The sequence below is a fragment of the Diabrotica virgifera genome, chromosome 6 (genome assembly GCF_917563875.1).
Source record: "Diabrotica virgifera virgifera chromosome 6, PGI_DIABVI_V3a".
Classification (NCBI taxonomy): domain Eukaryota; kingdom Metazoa; phylum Arthropoda; class Insecta; order Coleoptera; family Chrysomelidae; genus Diabrotica; species Diabrotica virgifera.
Genome location: NC_065448.1, coordinates 69,335,813 through 69,348,215, shown reverse-complemented (window position 1 = coordinate 69,348,215; position 12,403 = coordinate 69,335,813). Strand labels below are relative to the sequence as shown.

General features: G+C 37.5%; 1 pseudogene; it reads left to right on the top strand.

Moving 5' to 3' along the window:
• The window catches only part of LOC126886088 (uncharacterized), a 38,179-nt pseudogene extending 27,925 nt beyond the window's left edge, over nucleotides 1–10,254 (top strand).
• The last annotated feature ends 2,149 nt before the right edge of the window (nucleotides 10,255–12,403 follow it).

The window sequence follows — 12,403 nt, the reverse complement described above, 5'->3', positions numbered from 1 at the left end:
GTTAAGTAATTAAGAGGATAAAAGGCTTAGAGCGCTTAACGCTGGCCTAGTTTTGCATTCGATTAGGGTACCACATTGGAATCCTGTTACCCAGGGTTCAATTGTGAAGAGCATTTGGCTGATAGTTGTGCCCCTATCGCACATTAGCGTGCTATAGGGGGAGAGGGAAGGCCTGGGGCATTGGAGCGAGGTGGGGTGATCCCTGTATTTATACTCGGGCCAAAACACCTCGCCCCAATGAATTGTTACACCCGAATGTCTCTTTTTCGAAAGGGTGAAAATCTCCCACAGGTCGGGTTGAATCAAATTGCTTGCTTGCTTGCTAGCAGGGCAGTCAGTTATCGACGCGTAATAATAATTATTGTATTCGAATCGAGTTGTTCGCCGTGTATTTTGAAATGTATTAGTTATTGAAATTATTATGTTTTAGTTAGCAAACTCATAAATTTGGGATTGTAAATAAATTGGATGTGTAATCAAACTAATTTATTTATGTGTAATTTATTTGCAAGCCTTAAATAAATCAAATAAATGATGTAAAATAAAATAATATAAAGTAAGTCTTCGTTAATTTAAATTAAAGCTAGTGCCTAAAAACATAAATAATGTAGCGGAAGAGAAATCTTGGCCGATCCCCGTATAACAGTAAACACCTCGAGAATGACGTAATCGGATGTGCTAGGCCTCGCCGGAGAATTCTGGAAGGTACGTCACGTAGGCGGGACAAGCCGATAGCTCGAGATGGGAGTCGATTGTTCCAGAATAACAACTGGGTATAAATACGGGCATATTTTGTGAATAAGTTTAGTGTATAAGATAAATTCGTCTGTAACTTATATAAATAAAGTCGTATATAAATTACGAACCGCTAGTTTTATTGTAATTAGAAGTAATTACACTAATCACGCTACAGTTGGTGTCGGTGTTCGGTTAACTTAGTGCGATATAAATAAGTGAATTACAGAGAGACTTTAAAAGACTTTTGAACTTTATTCGTCGGGAACAACCGGAGTGCGTTAATTGTTCGGTATTCGGAAAGACTGTTAAAAGACATTTTGGAAAGTACGTGTGTGCCGACCAAAGATGTTGCTACAAGAACTTACAGTAAAACAGCTCCGTGAACAGCTCGAGGAACGGGATCTGGACAGCAGTGGGCTCAAGATAGTCCTACAAGCACGACTCGAGGATGTCCTCACGAAGAACGGAGAAGACCCAAAGACGTTCCACTTCCAGTCAGCAGAACAAGTAATCTTATCGAAATTAAAAACTGTTTCTGAAACGATCGATGAAACTTCTAGAAGAAGCGACGAGAAACTTGAAGAAGTTAGTAGACAGAACAACGAGAAATTTGAAAGTGTTTCTCAAAAGATCGATGAAACTTCTAGAAGAAGCGACGAGAAACTTGAAGAAGTTAGTAGAAGAAGCGACGAGAAACTTGAAGAAGTTAGTAGAAAAAGCGACGAGAAATTCGAAAATGTTGCTAAAAGATTCGATGAGACTTCTCAAATAATTAAAGAGGTCTGTAGGCAAAACAACGAAAAACTAGAAGAAGTTTGTAAACAGAACAATGAGAAATTTGAAGAAGTTTCTAGAACATTCGATAAGATGCAGAAAAGTGTAGAGACCGTAGAAGAAAAGATCAAACAGCTAGAGAGCAGGATAACCGATACAAAAGTACAACCATCAGTTAATGCAGCAACGTTAGATCCTTTAGTGAAAGATGAACTACCGAGAGACGAAACGTCGCATAATATGAGATTCAAATTACCACCATTTGATGGAAAGTCCTCTTGGTCCATATATCTTAGACAGTTTGAAGCTATTGCGACCGCCAATCATTGGACCGAACAAGAAAAGGCTGTTTCCTTGACTGCTGCTTTACGAGGTGATGCTGCAGATATATTAAGGTCAATTCCCAAGGGTCAAGAAAATTGTTACCAGACCTTGTTCACTCGTCTAGAAAAACGCTATGGAGATGCCCATCTACAACAAGTATACAAAGCACAACTGCGAAGTAGAAGTCAACGAGCAAGTGAGAATCTGCAAGAATTTGAAGCAGATGTGGCTCGTGTGGTGCGGTTGGCTTATCCAGAGGTGCCAGACAGCGTTTTAGAAGAAATTGCAGTAGATACCTTCGTCAATGGGCTGAAAGATAATGAACTACAGAAAGCTTTACGACTAGCAAGACCGAAAGTTTTAGATGAAGCACTTGCTATTGCATTGGAACACGAAACGGCTAGTCAAACTTCACGAGGCCATAGAGTAAGAACCATTGAAGAAAGTGACGAACACAACGATGAACGTCTGGAGGAAATGATACGGAGAGTATTAAGTAATCAGATGCCAAAGAGACGCGAGCCTAGATGTTGGAATTGTGGAGACGTAGGCCACATTCGTCGTAATTGTAAGAAGATCGTACAGCCGTCGGAAAACTAGAGCGGGTCGACACCAAGGGGCAACTGCCGACCTCGAGAACTAGAGCCCCCATAGTAACTGTCAACCTTACGTCCTCCGGTGGAATCCACAACTTATACATCGAAGGTCGTATCAGTAATAGATGTAGATCATTTTTGGTGGATACAGGTGCAACGAGAACTATCGCACGTCCAGATGTAGTACGAGACCATAATAAATTATCACCTGCAACAGTAAAGCTTAGAACAGCGACTGGTGAGCTAATTAATACATATGGCGAGGCTAATATGTCAGTATCCATTGGCCAGACCACAGTTGAACATCAAGTATTAATTGCCGAGATCTCCGACCAATTCATATTGGGGATGGACGTACTAAGGAAAGTGGGGGCAATATTGGATGTTCAAAATGGAGTTCTCAGGATCAACGGTGAAGAGTTGCCCTTTCACGACGACAAAGAAGATGTCATCCGCTTACTAACTACATGCGACGTAACCATACCCGGTAATAGTGAGAAAATTCTGATGACCATGCTTGATGGACACTGCCGAGAGGGAAGTTTAAGGATGGTCGAAGATGTAGAAAATGTCGAGTTCCTAACGGCGAAAACTTTGGTAAAAGTTCGAGATGTCATCCCTGTAAGAGTTATGAATTTAAGGGAAACTGCTATTAAGTTAAGTAGAGGAGCTTTGATCGGACAGTGTGTTCCCGTGGCTTCAATTTGCTCTATGAATACCAATGAGAAATCATCAAAGTCAAAGTATCCAAAAGACCTTGTCGAGATGATCATTGAAAGATGCCAAGACCTTGACTATGAACGAACGGAAAAAGTAAGGTCTATGCTGATAGAGTATCAAGATGTTTTTGCTATTGATAAGAAGGATAAGGGCAAAACAAGCATAGTAACGCATAAAATAAATACCGGAGACGCTCAGCCAATCAAACAACGGCCTAGACGACTTCCATTTGCGAAAAGAGATGAAGCCGAAGAGATTATCAAGGATATGGACAAACAAGGGGTAATTGAACCATCGAACAGTCCATGGACATCACCAGTAGTTCTGGTAAAGAAGAAAGATGGTTCAACGCGTTTTTGTATCGACTACCGCCAGCTCAATGCGGTAACAAAAAAAGATAGTTATCCTTTGCCCAGAATAGACGATACATTGGATACTCTCTCCGGTTCTCGTTGGTTTTCCACACTCGATTTAAAAAGTGGATATTGGCAAGTAGACATGGAGCCAGCCGATCGGGAGAAAACCGCATTTTCGATAGGATCAGGGCTTTGGCAGTTTACGGCTATGCCGTTTGGTTTATGTAATGCCCCTGCCACATTTGAAAGATTAATGGAGGCAGTTTTAAGAGGTCTAACATGGAAAACATGCCTGGTTTACTTGGATGATGTAATTGTGGTTGGAAGGTCCTTTGATGAACATGCCAAGAATCTAATAGACGTCTTTCAACGATTGAGGGCAGCGAACTTGAAGTTAAGTCCGAAGAAATGTCACATGTTTCGACGAGAAGTTAAGTACTTAGGACATATTGTATCGAGTAATGGTGTAACAGCTGATCCTGAAAAGATTGATGCAATTAAAGATTGGCCAGTACCAAAAGATAAACATGAAATTAGAAGTTTCCTTGGCCTATGTACATATTACCGACGATTTGTCAAAGGATTTGCCAATATCTCCAAGCCCCTAACAAAGTTGACGGAGGAGGGCAAAGAATATACATGGAGTAAGGAGTGTCAAAAAGCTTTCGAACAACTACAAAGGGCTCTGATCAGTGCACCGATATTAAGCTACCCGGGACAGGCAGGAAAATTTGTTTTGGATACCGATGCTAGCAACAGTGCCATAGGAGCTGTTCTCTCACAAATCCAGGATGGACAGGAAAAAGTCATCGCTTATTTCAGCAAAGTCCTGTCGAAACCAGAAAGAAACTATTGCGTTACCAGAAGAGAACTGCTGGGTGTAGTGAAGGCTTGCGAACATTTCCATAAATACTTGTACGGCAGAAAGTTCCTTCTTCGAACAGATCACGCTGCTCTAAAATGGCTCATACAATTCCGTAATCCAGAGGGCCAGATGGCAAGATGGTTAGAACGATTACAAGAATATGATTACGAGATAGAACACAGGGCCGGAAGAGTTCACTCAAATGCTGATGCCCTTTCGAGACGACCATGCAGTGCGAATTGTAATCACTGTGCCAAATTAGAGGAACGATTTTGCCCCGTGAGACGAACCACCGTAATTAATGAGCAATGGCAGCCCCAACAGTTACAAGACGCCCAAGAATATGATCCATGTATAAAAAGAGTATTGGATTGGATGCGGCAAGGTGAGAGACCTAGTTGGCAGAACATTAGTGCATGTAGTCCAGAAGTCAAGGCCTACTGGAGCCAATGGAATTGCCTGGTACTAAAAGATGATCTTCTGTACAGAACCTTTGAGAACGATGATGGTACAGAATCTAAGCTTCAGTTAATTGTACCTAAAAGTAAAGTGTCAGAAGTATTGCGTCAGTTGCATGACGGTACATCAGGTGGACACTTTGGTATTACGAAGACTCTGCAAAAGGTTCGAGAACGGTTCTATTGGGTGAACTGTAAAGATGATGTAAGAAGATGGTGCCGAAAATGTGAACCGTGTGCATCCGGTAATGGTCCGGTTGGTAAAAAGAGAGCACCCATGAGACAGTACAATGTTGGAAGTCCTATGGAAAGAGTAGCTATCGACATTGCAGGTCCATTTCCAGAAACCGATGCTGGAAATAAATACATCCTGGTAGCCATGGATTATTTTACAAAATGGACTGAGGCCTATGCATTACCAAATCAAGAAGCTGCTACCGTTGCAGAGGTACTTGTTAAAGAATTCTTTAGCCGATTTGGTGTTCCCTTGGAGATCCACTCCGACCAAGGGCGAAACTTTGAGTCAGCTCTTTTCCAAAACGTTTGTAAATTGATTGGTGCCAATAAGACCAGAACAACACCCCTGCATCCTCAATCAGATGGGATGGTCGAGAGGATGAACCGAACGATGGGTAAACACTTGTCCAAAGTTGTATCTGAACATCAGCGAGATTGGGACCAACACATTCATTTATTCCTGATGGCCTACCGCTCGGCCGTAAATGAAACTACAGGTCAAACACCAACCTGCCTGATGTTGGGTCGTGAAGTTCGGTTGCCCTGCGACCTAGAGTTTGGCTGCGGACCTTCCGAGGAACATGTTGCAGGCGAAGACTACGTTGACCGCCTGAAATTACGAATGAACAACATTCATGAACTTGCCCGACAACACATCCAGATAGCCAGTGACAGAATGAAAGATCAATATGATTCTCGATGCAAGAATGAAAGCTTCGAAGTAGGTGATCTTGTCTGGCTTTATAATCCGCAACGTCGTCGAGGCTTATGTCCTAAACTGCAAAGACAATGGGAAGGTCCATATGAAGTTAAGAAGAAAATAAATGACGTAATATATAGAATTAAGAAGTTGCCAAACGGTAAACCAAAAGTTATTCACATAAATCGTCTTGCACCATATGCTGGCTCAAATGAAACAGAAGAAGCACGGGTCCTCCAACAGGAGATGAAAGATGTCGCACAGCCAAGTTTTAATCAATTTATGTCAAATTACGCAGCGAGAAAGAGTGCTAGATTCGGCGTGACCACAGAAGTTCAGCAAGATCCGTTTGGTGTTCCAGAAAACGTCTCTCTGGCCCACTGTGTTGCCCAAGACCTCGAGATGACTAAAGGAATATCGTCCGTATTCAATAGAAAGTTCGGCCGCCTGGACGAGTTAAGAAATCAGCAGCCTAAAATTGGAAGAGTACTGCGATTGGAAGATGGTCCTCGATCTTTGCTGTATATGGTGACCAGAAAGTCTTATACGGACACGCCAAGCTACGAGAACATATGGCGTGTTCTAACTAATTTGAAGAAAATCGTGTGTAATTATGACATCAAAAATTTGGCTTTACCAAAAATAGGCCATGCAGTAGAAAATCTGGATTGGAAGATTGTGAGAAGCATGCTTGAAGTGGTCTTCAGAGGAACTGGTGTACAAATCACTGTGTGTTGCATGAACCCGAAGATGTCGTACCCTTCAAAGACAGTAGACTGTTATTTCTTCTTGAAGGGTGTATGCAGAGCTGGAGAGTCGTGTAGATTCCGCCATCCTGGGCCTTCATTTAGAGTTGCTGATCGAGACGCTCAGATCTTAAGAGGGGAGCAGTGTAGCGGAAGAGAAATCTTGGCCGATCCCCGTATAACAGTAAACACCTCGAGAATGACGTAATCGGATGTGCTAGGCCTCGCCGGAGAGTTCTGGAAGGTACGTCACGTAGGCGGGACAAGCCGATAGCTCGAGATGGGAGTCGATTGTTCCAGAATAACAACTGGGTATAAATACGGGCATATTTTGTGAATAAGTTTAGTGTATAAGATAAATTCGTCTGTAACTTATATAAATAAAGTCGTATATAAATTACGAACCGCTAGTTTTATTGTAATTAGAAGTAATTACACTAATCACGCTACAATAATAAAATAGTAAAGTCATCCGCGTAAATCAGTACACTTGACTTATACATACTTTTCGTAAGCGGCAAACCGTGTAATAAAGACAGCAGGGGTTTAAGAAGATTATTTAATTAGGATACAGCGGTCCCGATACATCAGAATTTTCAGCAATATAATATATATAAGAGGGCTTATTTTTATAATGAGCTGCGGGTGAGGGGTGCTATTGTTTGAGGTCAGAAATTCTATAAACAAGGGACCTAATACCTGTTATCTGTTTCATAAAATTATCCCGTGTTTATTGGATATATATGTCATAATTTCATTTCGAATAATTTGAGTGGTTCATGAGGTTTTTTGTCCCAGTTATTTCCTAACGATTTACTTTGGGATCACTAACAGGAGAATTTTTTTAACATCCTTATATGTGATAGTCTTTTTAAAGACAAATGACAATGTTATGATTTTTCCGACAGATATTCTTAAGTTAAAGTTGATTTGAAGTCAAATCAACTAAAGTTTGAGTTAGATAAAATTAAATTATTAGAAGAATTTTTTAGTTACCAATCACCAAAAAAATTGTTTTATTTAATCATGTTTTGTATTTAGAGAACGAAAGCGATGAGAGACAGAAATACGTCAGGTAGAAATGCCATAAAAATGTTAATAATGGGAACATTCCATCAGTAAAGAAATTAAAAAGAGGATATATGAGACTATAGTGAAAAGTATCACTATCTACAGTTGTGAGGTATGACCGATGAAATAAATAACACTAGAAACGCCGAGAGCAACAGAAATGGATTTTTGGATAAGAGCAGCAGGAAGACCTAAAAGTGAAAGGATTACCAAGAAACGCCTTAGAACAATCATGGAAATCAAACGAACAATCACGGATCACTTATCAATAAATGTCTTATCTGGTAAGGACATATACAAAGAATGCATGAGCAACGAATACCAAGGGAAATATTAAAATGGCAACCAGAAGGAAAGAGAAAATGAGGTAGAACAAGAAAAAGCTGGAGCAAAAGAATAGACAAAGTGCTAAGAAAAAGAAACATAGAACAGGAACTATGGAACAACCGGACGAAGTGGCGATTGGAAGAACGTTTTAAACCGATATGAGTAGTAGTAAAACGATTTTCAAAGTGGAATATAAAACGTCAAATAAACTTAATTTTGAAGCAAAAATTTAGACTTATTTCCACCAAAAATACTAAATTGCATTAAGATTCCACAAAAACATAACAATAAGAGCAACATGTTGAATAAGTCGATATAATTATAAACTACATTTAAAATCAAAATTCAGTAGAAATAAACAAACCAAGATACGTTAAATGCTACTAGGAGCAATCCAGAATTATAATTTACAATGTATAAACTTTGGAAATCATGATTTGGGATTTACAACGTATACATTGTAAATTATGATTCGGAAGTGCTCCTATTGTTTGTTTTTTTACCAAGAGGAGTGATTCAAATATACCGCGCCGTAATGCTTGTTTCTAATTGGTCCAACCGCAGCCGAGTTTACTCCACTAAATTATGCCATTCTGAAATTGACACTATTATTTAAAATTCAAAAATTATATCGAGTTTTGGTGTTTTTTGCGTTATTCCTATAATTTTTTGATTTTCCGTCTGCTTTTATATAAAAAAACAGTTCTTTTTAGAACTATTTAGCGTCATAGTGGTAATTGCCCTTCTCCACCTAAAAAACGCGGAGTGAATTTGGGTCGACATTTATCATGAAATGAAAAACAATTCATTATAAAAATGTACAAACAAATAAAAATTGATGATCCTGAAATGAAAATAACAGCCATGGTAGCAAAAATAAAGCAGGCAACAGGTAAGTTTTTCAGAATACCGATTGTTAAAATCAAAGACTTACTAAGTACTTAATGTGCTAATTTTAGGTGTTGCGAATTCAACGATTTACAGAACCATTAAGGAATATAAGCAGACAGGAACTGTAAGATGTCCTAAAAATATTGGCGGTAGACCTGCTGTACTTTCAAGATATGATGAAAAAGTTAAAACATCTGTACGACAGATAGTACACAGCTTCTTTTTCAAGAACGAAATGCCCACTTTAAATAAAATTTTAAGTGAAGTTAACAACCGCCCAGATCTTCCAAACATGTGTCGTTCATCATTATATAAATTCTTGAGGCAAATTAATTTTAAGTAAGTAAATATGGGTTAGGCACAATTAATAGTAAATAATAAGTGCAACCCAAAAAATATTCATATTATGTCTGGGTTAGGCAATCAATTAGAGGATATTTTTTCCTATGTTGTAGACGCTCTAAATGAAAATTGTCTCATTTGAAAGCTGTATAATTATTTAAATAATCTTTATTTAATTAAATAGTCTTTATTTCATCAAGGAAATATAAACACAGATGACATATCCGTCTGAAGCAAAATGAGCCGCTAAAACCTATCAGTTCCCGCCCGGTAAAAAAAATCAATAAAATTTTTTAATTTGTTTAAACAAAGATTGTCTAAAGAATTATACAACATTCAAATAAAAATATTTGTATTTATGACGTTAAAAGGTACACGGGTGGTAAGTTTTTCTAAAAAACATTCTACAACATAGGAAAACATGTGGTTTTATTTTGTTATAAATAAATTTATTATAACAAAACTAAAGCATATTTTAGATTTAATTATGCACTAATTGGGTGGCTCTACTCAAGTTACCTCAGATTTAAAAAAAATGAAGAAAATTGCTCGATTGGAAGTCGAGAAAATGCATTTTTTTATATACCGATTTTGAACGTTGAAATGCAACTTCCTTCAACCTAGTTTTTTTGTATTTTTGGTATTTTTATACCAAATAATCGCGGAATACCAATTGTTTTTATTATAATAATATACCTCTGTTATGAATGTTTTAAACATGAACATTTTGTATGGAGAAAGATAAAGGTAAGGTCAAAATGTACATTTTATTATTTTGTAGGTACTTGAAGAGAAGTCGAAAAATTCATCTTATCGAACGTGATGATATCATAAGATGGAGACGTCGTTACTTAACTTCTATAAAAGAATACAGAAGTCAAGGTAAACCAATTTAATACCTTGACGAAACATGAGTAAATGAAGGTCACACCAAAGAGAAAGTGTGGGTAGACACCGATATAAAAAACCGTAGACAGGCTTTTATTGAGGGGTTGTCTACTGGTTTGAAAAATCCATCAGGGAAAGGAAAACGCCTCATAGTTTTACATATTGGATCAGAGTTAGGTTTTGTTAATGAAGGACTTTTACTTTTTGAGGGAAGAAGATGAATTTGGTGACTTTTCTTGGGTGTGAATCTGTCTTCTTAGTTTACTCCTCTTGGTAAAAAAATAAACTATAGTAGCATTTAAGGTGCCTTGGTTTGTTTATTTCTTTGCATATTGATTGTAAATTTAGTAGAGTATGATTTTTGTTTTTCGTTTGTTCTTTTTAGTTAGTAATATAGGAGTTACTACATAACCAAAGAACGTTTTTTAGTTGAAGAAATTCCTGCCTTCTATATGACAAAATTTTTAATAATATTTACATACCCAATAAAGAAAAAAAAAAAAGATTAAAATATTAAATTTTTTAATGTAAGTTTTTGTAAAATCATAAATAAAACTAAAAACGATTGCTTTAGTATACTCAACACTTTGGTTTTACTACAGTTTCCTCGTTTATTTTTTCAAATATTAAAAAAATGCTTCCATATTTTTGCTCCGTTTTATTTTTATCGGACCCAAGGACAATAATAAATTTCACCTGAAAATGTAGCACTTTCCGTGCCGGACTTGGGTCTTTGTATTCGATGGAGTTAATATATTAGATCAATATCTTTTCACCAGGTTAAACTAGGTGAATCGTTGGATGGAAACGCATATATTTTCCCTTGTTACAATACGAGAATTCTTTAAATTTTCAACATAAAAGAGGGATACAGAAAGAGCTATTTGAACGTAGTTGCGCTATTTTGCTATGCATATCTATATTAATATATTACAGTATATTATGTTTATATGTACATACATACAATATAGGTAACAAAAGAAATAAAACCGAAAACAAGGAACCAGAGTCAAATAAAATAAGTAAAACTTCAAATAATTAAACAAAAGATGACAAAAAACTAGATAAAGGGTTAAAATATTATAAAATAAATGGTTATGGGCAATTCCAAGTAAGTAAGCAGAGGAAGTTCATCATCATCATCATTACTCAGACCTGATTTATCCATTATTGGCTATAGGCCTCCTCCAGTTATTTTCACATATTTCTGTTATGCGTCTCTGCTATCCATCTGGTAACATTTTTTAAGGTCGTCAAAATAAGGCGTTGGAGCTTGTGCAGATTCGCGTGTCTGTTCAGATTCGCTTCTGTTCGTGGTCTCCACTCAATCATTTGTCTACATGTCGTCTCTAATTGTTGCAATATTCCCCATATATCTCCATTTCCGCCATGTAATATACTTGATATTCTAACCAATAATCTTATTATTTTGCACTTCGATTCATCTGTGACCCTTCTCGTTTGCTAGTTTCTGTATGCTTTCAACAAGCTGTATTTTGCTCCAATAAATCAGCCCAAACTAAACTCCACAAACAGCACAAAAAATCAGCCCCCTTTGGACAAGAAGAAAAACGAACAAGCTATAAATAATGACAGAGGAGTAATCAACCTCACCCAAGAATAGGATTTTGAACGACATGGCGTTAGCTATAATCCATAGGGATTATAATTCTTAATGAAATAATGAATTAATGAATGAATTCAACTCAACGGCTTTATAAAAACAATTAAAAACTATTATCCATTATAAATTTTTAACCACATATACGAAACTGGGATGACGCCACAGATATGATTAGAGTCTACATTTATTCCACTTCCAAAGAATCCTAAAACCTAATCATCATGAAAGACTTTAGACTAATTAGTCTCATGAGCCACTCCCTCAAGCTACTTCAAGATAATTCTTGATAGAATCAAGCAGAAATGTGAAATCAGGGTGTTTTGCTGAGAATTCAAAAAGAAAAAGGGCCAAAATCGAATACCTCTGTCACATCATGAGGAACAGTGAAAGATATGGATTGCTGCAACTAATCCTGCAGGGAAAAGTGGAAGGAAAGCAAGGACCAGGAAGGAGAAGGTTTTCCTGGCTGAAAAATCTACGTACGTGGTTCAACAAAACAACCACAAATATTTTTAGAGCGGCAGTGTGCAAAGTACATATTGCCATGATGGTCGCCGACATCTGAAACGGATAGTCACTACAAGAAGAAGAAGAAATGTGAAGAGACAATGGGAAATCAACAATTCGGTTTCAGGTGAGAATTGGGAACAAGGGAAGCTTTTGCTCAATGCTAACATTACTTCAACGATTACAGGAAGTACATAAGCCAATTTACCTCTGCTTTATAGATTTTGAGAAAGCGTTGA